The sequence below is a fragment of the Dermacentor variabilis genome, chromosome 1, assembly GCF_050947875.1.
Source record: "Dermacentor variabilis isolate Ectoservices chromosome 1, ASM5094787v1, whole genome shotgun sequence".
NCBI lineage: Eukaryota > Metazoa > Arthropoda > Arachnida > Ixodida > Ixodidae > Dermacentor > Dermacentor variabilis.
Genome location: NC_134568.1, coordinates 151,274,727 through 151,283,332, shown reverse-complemented (window position 1 = coordinate 151,283,332; position 8,606 = coordinate 151,274,727). Strand labels below are relative to the sequence as shown.

Below are 8,606 nucleotides of genomic sequence, written 5' to 3'. Positions count from 1 at the left end.
TGTCAGAACGTCGCCAATGTCCTGCTTCCACGTGACCACATACTGCGTCGTGACGTCACGACACAGTATCCTCTTGGGAAACGAAACCGAAACTGGTTGTAGGAACGCTATTATATAAAATTATTTATGGCGCTCCGAGGCTTGTCAGTATTTTTCCTAGGGTTTAGAGCTATAGGACCTTCGCGTTTTTCAGCGATGCTTCGGGCACTGCATTTGTTGCGATACACTAACAGATCATGTTGATACAGGTCAGTTACTCTCCCGCCTGTAGGCGGATAGTTTTAATTTTCCCGTGGGGGGGACTGGGCCCGACGAGTTGTTTCGCTCCCCGCTCTCCCTCATCTCTCTCTCTCTCTACACACAACGGAGCCAGCAGGAAATCGAACGGTGTCGGCCATAGAGTTAGTAGAACAACTCTAGAGGAAAAGCTGGGCCGGAAAAGTGGGAACCTCTAGGGCGCCGCCCTGTTGCTACTGGTCAATGTGGCCAGCGCAATTACTATTGAAAGAGCTGAAAGCAAGTACAGGTCACCTTATGCTTTCTCATCTAAAAACGCATACCTGATGGCTTTATGAAGGTGGTACGTTAATATTAAGTTTACAGAAAGCGATCGCTAAGTCCGCGACTTATGTAAATCACGATGTACGCATTCTTGCATTAAAGGATGACACGAATTTCGGTTTCGAATCTGTTTTTTGGATGCGTAGTAGTTTCGTACAGTTTAGGTTTGACATGCGATCGCGCGTCGACATCGGACGCTACGGCACACACACTCTTGCCTTGTGTGCCACCGAAGTGCCCTGGCATATACCTTGACATGTAAGTAAACGAATGTATCTCCTTGTTGAGAATATCACGCGAGTAGGCAGCTCTTGTGGTGCATCACAATCGTTTGAGAAGCGTCACAGTATTTTTCTACATGCGGAGCGGCGTTTTTATTTGCAGGTTTCCCTTCAGTAGGAAATTGCTGGACAGGCGGACCAGCGCACCGGAATTGCACTGGCGAAGCCACAAGCAACTCAAAGAATCTGTTTAATTGTTGCACTTTGAACAATCATGCTTCTACAAAGGCCACAGCAGAAAAACAGCCTGATGCCGATCGAGTATCTGTGTGCCACGAAGTAATCAAGAGGCGAGTGCCTAATGCGGACGAAATCGAGTGCATCGAGACTTAGAACGGCAGAAAGCTCAGCTACTTGGTAAGGATTCATTATGCAAAACAGAGGTGAGGCGTGCAGACAGGACACAAGAGTAGAGAAGTGGGCGGCGCTTGTGTTGTTTGCTTGTAAATACTCTACTCTTTGTGTCCTGTCTGCACGCCTCACCTCCGTTTTGCATAACGAGTGCATCAACCCACATATTAATAGCGTAGGCGTTTTATTAACTGTGCAATATTTTCAACACTTCCTTGCATGCCATTTCATGTGGAATATCTTTTCTGGTCACAAATTTGTGCAGCGAATCTATTTGCATGATTGACTCCGGGCCTGCGGGAACGTTCACTTGCACTTGATGCTGAGTCTTTTACATGTATCCATAAACTGAAGATATGCACATCGGATCCCTGCGAGCATTTTCAAAATTCAATTATTTTAGACAACAGGCACATATGCAATACTGACAATCCCGAGTACCACTAAGCAGCTGGGACACATTTTTGTTGACCATACTCGCAGGTAAAATAAGTAGATCATGTGGACAGCTCCAGCTCATTCTCCTTAAATCAGTGTGTACAAGGGGTATGCAAAGATAATTTTTTTCTCGCGCACCGATTATTTTGCTGTATAAGCAAGAGAACCCACCACGTTAGTGTAACGTATCTTGCACATCACACTAATATGTGCTTTAATTTACCAAGTGAGATGAGTTACTTTTATGGCTCATTCAGTCATATCACACTGCAAGCTGCATTCATCAATCTTCAATTGGATTTTGCAAATGTTTAATGAAACATGTTTCCATTTTATGCAGATATGCAATGGCAAGCCCTTCCGTGTGTTCCAAAGGTAAAATTTAAGCTCTAAATTAAAGAAGACATTTTTAGTCAGAAACAAGCAAAAATGGTGAATGCAGAGTATCGAAGCCCAAGGTACAGAAATTATGAGAAGTGTCGAATGGTTTTAAGGAAAGAGTCGTATTTGCAAATGCAACTCTTTAGTGGAGGTCAAGCAAGTCAATATAGGTAGAATACTCTGCAAGATTATGCGAGTGAGGGGATGTCAAACAATGGGTCAGGAAATGCGTTGTTTTTCTGCAAAACAAAAGTTATGATTGTCATTGCATAAGTCATTTTAGCATCATGAGACTGGTGCTTGATAAATTCAGAAATACACCAAAAAACAAGACAAGCAAAAATAAAAAAACAATTTAATGATGCTCTCTCCACACTGGGATAAATAAAAATAAACACATCACATCTAATGTGGACATATCAGACGCCTTGTGAAACACGAAAGGAAAAATTCAGTTTCGAGCTATGGAACTTGCCGCATAGATGTGGGGTGCCTTGCACTAATAGTGATAGTTACCACTGCATTTAGAAATTGAAAGCATTTGTGCAGACAAGGATGATTCTTTATATTTTTGGCTACCACTTCAAATGCCTCCACGAAGTGGAGGCATTTGCTGCACGCAGCCATACTAAGGATCTCGCAGCAACACCTGCAGGTAAAAAGCAGAAGCAGTCAAAGTCCTGGTGTGTACTGGACACCATGTTTGAAAATTTTTGGGCAAGAAGAGTGCAAGAAGCAGACATAACTGCATTGATTTCAATAATTTCCCATTTGAATGGCCTTTTCTTTTTGTTTAGACAACGCCTACGCCTAGCCACAGCAGCTCCCTCATACAGACTCCGCAAGCCAAGAGGCCGTGGAGACAAATGCAGGTAAGAGGCAAGAAGCAATAGCACTGGTGTCGACATTCATCTAATTTCTTTCTTTTTCTTTCGTTTAGGCAGCCAGCACACCTTGAACAGCCACCTTGACTGTGGGTGTGTCACCCTAGTCGTAAAGGAAACATTTGAGGGAAAGCGGCAGGCAATGTAAACAGCCACTTCTCCATGTAAACGATACTCTTTCTCTCGGATGACTCCTACGCCTCGCCACGCCAGCACACTTGTGCACAAAGATGCCGCGGAGGCACGTGCAGGTCAGAGGCAAGAAGCAGTGGCACTGGTGTCGACATTCACCCAATTTCTTTTTCTTACACTGAGACAGCCAGCACACCTCGAACAGCCACCTTGACTGCGGGTGTGTCAGTAGATTCCTGTTGTACATATGCTCATAATAAACTTCAGTAAACTTGAACTTGATAATAAACTTGAAGGCAAATGGGACATTGATGCATTGTATTTTTGAACATTTATTGTACACATACAATATATGTTACACTTTGCAGTGCTACAGAGCGTATTTTGAAGCTTCCCCCTATATTTTGCACCTTTAATTACGTATGTGTGTGGCCCTCAATGCAGTTCATGTTGTAGCAGCTGCTTTGTCTGTGTATCGCATATTGGCTTAAGCTCGTGATATCCACATACTTCTCTCACATATACAAAATAAAGTTCTATGTAGTCCTCAGTGTTACAACAAAAAATGAAAGTAAACAATCCGATCGTGGAATTGTGTTTAATACAGTGATTCCTATGACAGTTACTGAGAAGTTGACAACTTGAACTGGTCAATTGGTCCATAGCCTCCTCTATTATTCAAAAATAAAGGAGGCTATGGATCCGTCATGGCAAGGAATTGTATGTATACATAAAAAGAGGGGGGTATGTGTGTGTGTGTTTGTAGTAGGGGGTATAGGATTAGGGCGGTACGAAAAAATGTACCAACACCGTCCTCTAGACCCATTGCGTTAAGGTACCGTAACAAAGCGTATTATGCATAAAGTTCACACAACCAACTCTGATATTACTGCACACGCCAGGCGACACGAGCTACATTTGTCATGACGCATTCGCGACTGCACCGGATGCCCTCCATATTACTCTCTTTAATCGTGCACACTGCACCGAGGCAAAAGAAAGATCATGGGCGCAGGTGCCTTTAAGGTATCTCGACCTTGCGAGGCTCTGCTGCGCGTGCCAGGGGAGCTGTCTGTGCGAACACTCCCTGGCACACACACCTGCCTCGGCGGCCCCAACCTACGTACCGTTCTGCTTCGAGCTTTGATCCCCCCACTGTCACTTCGGTGCCCTGGAGTTCTTGCGCCGCCTGCTTTATTATAATCTCAGGTGCTCTCCTGAGACTTCCGTTTGTCGGTTACATGTGCTGTTGCGTTTCGCCTGCGACACGTGGTTTTGCCGGCGCGACTGCGGCGGGGCGGCAGACATTTTGGCCCGATCGTCGTCGCCGCAACACTCATCGCCAGGTGTTTCCAGGCGCGTCTGCGGCGATGCGACCGCCTAGGGATCCTCCTCGCATTCCAGTCATTGTGCCCGAAACAGGCGATGCCAAAGCAGGGATCTCATTCCAGTTATTGGGCCCGAAACAGGCGATGCCAAAGCAGGGATCTCGTTCCAGTCATTGTGCCCGAAACAGGCGATGCCAAAGCAGGGATCTCATTCCAGTTATTGGGCCCGAAACAGGCGATGCCAAAGCAGGGATCTCGTTCCAGTCATTGTGCCCGAAACAGGCGATGCCAAAGCAGGGACCATCCTCTCGTTTCAGTCATTGTGTCCGACCGGCAGCGCCACGACAGGGTGCTACGAGATCGTGCGCAGCGCCACGACAGGGTGCTACGAGATCGTGCGCAGCGCCACGACGGGGTGCTACGAGATCGTGCTCGACATGGTGCTACGGCATCGCTACGACAGTGTGCGTCACCATTAGCCCATTGTACATTCACGTGCTCGTCTTTTGAGGGGTTCCTTCTTGCCCTCAACTGCGAGAGTATAAAAACAGCTGCCCCCGGACGCCAAAAAGAGGGCTCCGATTTCTTCAGTTGAGTGAAGTGCTCTCCCGTCTCTCTACTACGGTCAAACCTGACCGCCAACTCTTTGCGATGTTAAAATAAACAAGTTGTTTCGTTGTTACCAGTCGACTCATGCTTTGCCGGGACCTTCGGATGCTTCGAGTTGTACCCCAGGCCGCCAGGCCAACGCTACCCTTGGGGCTTGCGACCCAGGTACAACCACGGGCGTCAGCGCCGAGTTCCCAACAGATCGTACCAGCAGTCCGATCCAAACATCTGGTGGCAGCGGTGGGATCGCCTACGACTTCAAACAACTGTCTGCCAGCGGTGACATCGCGACAACGGAGGCCAGCAGCGAAGAGATGCAGTTGACTGTATGCTGAGCAGCTCAACGACGATCCGGGAGCAGTGCAACGAGCCCTGTGTGACGACTGGTTGCCTGCAGCGGAACGACTGCGCGGAATTCCTGCCTGCGAGGTTTGGTGAGTGCGGGACTTTCTTCTTCTGAGCTTTGCCAGGCTTTTTGTTAGTGTCAGAAACAGAGCTGGTAATTGTGGTTGTCGTTGCTGCCGGGTTAGTTTGCGGCAAGACAATAGTAAGCAGTAGAGAAAGCAGCATTCAGAGCAGCCATGGATTTGAAGTCGTTGCGCAAACCGAAATTGTTGGAGCTTGCAAGAGAGTTGGGTCTGGATGTCTCGGACAAACTCAGAAAACCTGAACTGCTAAAGGCTATTCTTGAGTTAGAGGCTGAGGATGACGAGCTGTCGGAATGCCTTCAGACTATTGAGGAGAGGTCAAAAAGACAGGAGCGCGAACTTAAAGAGCAAAAAGAGAAACAGGAGCGCGAACTTAAAGAGCAAAAAGAGAAACAGGAGCGCGAACTTAAAGAACAGAAAGAGCGAGAGCAACAAGAGCGTGACCGTCAACACGCTTTGGAAATGAAGCGTCTTGAGGTAGAGATGGAACGCGCTCGTAATGGAAGTCAGGCACACGGTGCAGGAGAACGCGTATTGTTCAAAATGACTGACCTGATGCGGCCGTTTAAGCTTGGAGAGGACATTGGTTTGTTCCTGGTTAACTTTGAGCGAACGTGCGAGAAGCAGGGGTTCTCTCGGGAAACGTGGCCACAGCGCTTGCTCACTTTGTTACCCGGCGAGGCGGCCGACGTAGTCGCTCGCTTGGATAGAGAGGAAGCAGAGGATTTCGACAAAGTAAAATCGAGTCTGCTAAAAAAGTACCGGCTGTCTGCGGAGGCGTTCCGTCGGAAGTTTCGGGAAAATGAGAAAGGCAGAAGTGAGTCATATACAGAGTTTGCGTATAGGCTTATGTCGAACATGCAGGAGTGGCTCAAAGAAGAGAAAGCGTTTGGTGACCACGATAAAGTTCTGCAGTGTTTCGGGCTAGAACAGTTTTATAGTCGGTTACCTGAGAACGTGAGATACTGGGTCTTGGATAGGCCAGACGTTCGTACGGTGGCTAAAGCCGCTGAGCTAGCCGAGGAGTTTGTGACGCGTCGGGCTCGCGGAGCTAAGGACGGTCAAAAGGGTGAATTTGGCTCGAAGTTTGAGAGGCCAAGGTTCACGCCCATGAGATTAAAGGAGGACACGCGTAGTGCGGATGCGAGCGAAAGCAGTCCGACCAAACGTAAAGAGACGGCGGCAGCCAAACGCAGAAAGCGGTTCGAGATGAGGCGAGCGCGCTTGTGTTATACGTGCCAGAAGCCGGGTCACTTTTCGGCGCAGTGTCCGGAAACAACACCAAAAGTTGTGTTTTTTTCAATAGGCAGCACTGACGAGAACATGAAGCTTCTCGAGCCTTACATGCGAGACCTCCTCGTGAACGGGAAAGAGTGCCGAGTGCTTCGCGATTCCGCAGCTACGATGGATGTAGTTCACCCGTCTTACGTAGAACCCCATATGTTCACGGGCGAGTGCGCATGGATCAAGCAAGCCGTGGAAGCTCATAGCGTGTGTCTGCCCGTAGCAAAAGTGCTTATTGAAGGACCTTTCGGAGCGTTTGAGACGGAGGCGGCAGTGTCATCTATGCTGCCCCCCCAGTACCCGTACCTATTTTCAAACAGGTCCGATCACCTCCTGCGCGAGAAGGGGCTTTTGTTTGGTGAAGCTAGTGTTCAGGCCTTAACCAGATCGAAGGTTCGGGAGCTCGCTGCAAAGGCGGTAGTTGCGGGGCCGACGTTATCAAACAACGAAAAAGGGTCAGAGGCGCAGCAAGCTGATATTCCGAGCACGCCCGAACTGAATAAACTTGAGTCTGTAACGTTAAAGGCGCCAGATACTGGAGAGGAAAATCCCGATGCGGGAAAGTTAGAAGAGCTATCTACTGATTTGCTCATCGCGCCTATGTCAGACGGACTTGATAGGTTGCTAAAAGTCAGCCGGTCGGCTTTGATAGCCGAGCAAAAAAAGGATGGCAGCCTGGAAAACGTGCGCTGCAATGTCAAAGAAGGTATCGCCAGGAAAACTGCGCGTTTTGTGGAAAGAGGTGGAGTCCTGTACCGGAAGTATCTAGACCGAAGAGGAGTGGAGTTCGATCAGCTGGTCGTGCCTCAATGCTATCGTCAGGATCTGTTGCGCTTGTCACATGGGGGTTCGTGGTCCGGACACCTAGGAGTTAAGAAAACTAAGGACCGTCTCTTGCAAGAGTACTATTGGCCAGGGTGTTTTCGGGACGCAGACCATTTCGTGAGGACATGTGACACTTGTCAGCGGGTGGGCAAACCAGGGGACAAATCAAGGGCGCCGTTGAAATTGGTACCTATCATAACGGAGCCTTTTAGACGGCTCGTTATTGATACAGTGGGACCTCTGCCGGTAACAGCCACGGGGTACAGACACATTTTGACTGTGATCTGCCCAGCGACAAAGTTCCCTGAAGCAGTGCCGCTTAAAGAACTCAGCTCAGTTGAGATAGTCAATGCACTACTGTCCATATTTGCGCGAGTTGGTTTTCCTGCGGAAATCCAATCAGATCAGGGCACAGTGTTTACTAGCGCTTTGACGACAACTTTTCTCGAAAGGTGTGGGGTAAAGCTGCTACACAGCTCAGTGTACCACCCACAGTCGAATTCCGTTGAGAAGCTCCACTCCGTCATGAAGCGCGTGTTGAGAGCCTTGTGTTTTGAACATCAAACTGACTGGGAGCTGTGTCTGCCTGGGGTGATGTTTGCTTTAAGGACCGCGCCGCATGCGGCTACGGGGTTTTCGCCAGCTGAACTGGTGTACGGTCGCTCGCTTCGATCTCCGCTTCGCATGCTTCGAGAATCGTGGGAAGGTAGGGGCGACGACCCAGTCGTGGTGGAGTACGTACTTAAGCTCCTCGAACGCTTAAGAAGGGCACAGGAGTTGTCAGGTGAAGCAATGGCAAAGGCCCAGCAGAGGGCCAAGGTTTATTATGATCGGACAGCCAGGGCCCGTCGTTTTGAGGTTGGCGATGAGGTCATGATATTGCGCACATCGCTAAACAACAAACTAGACGTGCAGTGGGAGGGCCCAGCACGAATTGTTCAGAAACTGTCGGACGTTAACTACGTGGTAAGTCTGCCAGGAAAGCGGAAAGCACAGCAAGTTTACCACTGTAATCTGCTCAAACCTTATAGACAAAGGGAAGCAGTGGTGTGCATGATGGTAAACGTTCCTGAAGAGCTTCCGATCGAGCTTCCGGGACTAGGC

The 8,606-nt window shown here is 48.7% G+C and overlaps 1 long non-coding RNA gene across 1 annotated transcript; it reads left to right on the top strand.

Annotated features, from left to right (window-relative positions):
- Positions 1 to 406: 406 nt before the first annotated feature.
- LOC142586449 (uncharacterized) lies at positions 407 to 2,787 on the top strand. Its single transcript, XR_012829226.1, has 3 exons — positions 407 to 819; positions 946 to 1,199; positions 1,972 to 2,787. It is a non-coding gene; the product is annotated as an uncharacterized LOC142586449 (long non-coding RNA).
- Positions 2,788 to 8,606: the final 5,819 nt, after the last annotated feature.